Genomic DNA, 1,237 nt, shown 5'->3' on the forward strand with positions numbered 1-1,237 from the left:
GTGTTTTAAGCTACACGGTATTACAAAAGAGTCAACAAGTTTTAAAAAATTAGAAAGATTTTAAAGTAAAAAAGTTATAATAAGCTAAGGTTAATTTATTATTTTTGAGAAAGAAAGTATCTTTCTTAAGTTTGGTGTAGCCTAAGCGTGCAGTGTGTATGAAGTCTACAGTCGTGTACAGCGATGACCTAGGGCTTCACATTCGCTCGCCACTCACTGACTCACCCAGGGCAACTTCCAGTCCTGCAAGATTCATTCGTGATAAATGCCCTACACCGTACTTTATCTTTTATACTGTATTTTGACTGTAGCTTTTCTATGTTTAGATATACAAACACCATTGTGTTAATTGCCTACAGTATTGAGTACAGGTTTGCAACCTAGGAACAATAGTCTATACCATATAGCCTAGGTGTGTAGTAGGCTATAACTCTAGGTTTGTGTAAGTGCATTCTGTGATGTTTGCACATGACGAAATCACCCACGAGACATGTCTCAGAATGTATCCCTGTCCTTAAGTGAAGCATGACCCTATGTAGGTACCAGAGCCTAGCCAAGTTGACGCATAAAATTAACTACCACAGAGCTGTAACAGTAGGGATGGACACTCACAGATTCAGAAAGCCTTAACAAAAATTATCCACATGTTTATTTTCTAGACAAGGGAAAATGGAAAATTATTGTGGCAGGAAGAAACATATTCCTCCATCTCATGTTTTCTATGCAAATCTACATACGTGTCATTTTGTCCCATCTCTGGCTCCATCTACCTCTCAGTGAAATTTGCTCTGTATTTCTCAATTGAGTGGACATAATATATTAAAAATCCATTATCTATAGGTTGTCTCTTTTTCTTTCTGTGAACTCCAAGCTTCATTTGGGTAAGCATGAAATCTAGAAAGAAGCCTTCTATACTAAAGACGTAAGAGCATCTTCAAAATTCTAATTCCAGGACCCTATTCCAGATTACTAAATCATAATCCCCTGGCATGATGCCTGAGAATTTGGGTTTTTCTTTTAAAGAAAAAAAATTGCCTTTTTTTCTTGTATATAATTTGAAGTCATGAAGGTTTGAAGGACTTTGGCTTCAGATTCCATTCCTTCTTCAAAGTTTTTATATCTACTAGGCTTCTGAGAAAAAATAAATAAAAGAAGTAAGAAAGAGGGAGAGAGGAAGGAAGGAAGGAAGGTAGGTGGGTTGGTTGGTTGCTTCTTGTTATACAAAGTAATTGACATC

The 1,237-nt window shown here is 36.5% G+C and overlaps 1 protein-coding gene across 1 annotated transcript in view; it reads right to left on the bottom strand.

Annotated features, from left to right (window-relative positions):
- The window catches only part of GABRG1 (gamma-aminobutyric acid (GABA) A receptor, gamma 1), a 90,990-nt gene that overhangs the window by 30,673 nt on the left and 59,080 nt on the right, over window positions 1-1,237 (bottom strand). The window lies entirely within an intron of this gene.

This window comes from Propithecus coquereli, unplaced genomic scaffold, assembly GCF_000956105.1.
Source record: "Propithecus coquereli isolate 6110/MARCELLA unplaced genomic scaffold, Pcoq_1.0 Scaffold143, whole genome shotgun sequence".
NCBI classification, from domain to species: Eukaryota; Metazoa; Chordata; class Mammalia; order Primates; family Indriidae; genus Propithecus; species Propithecus coquereli.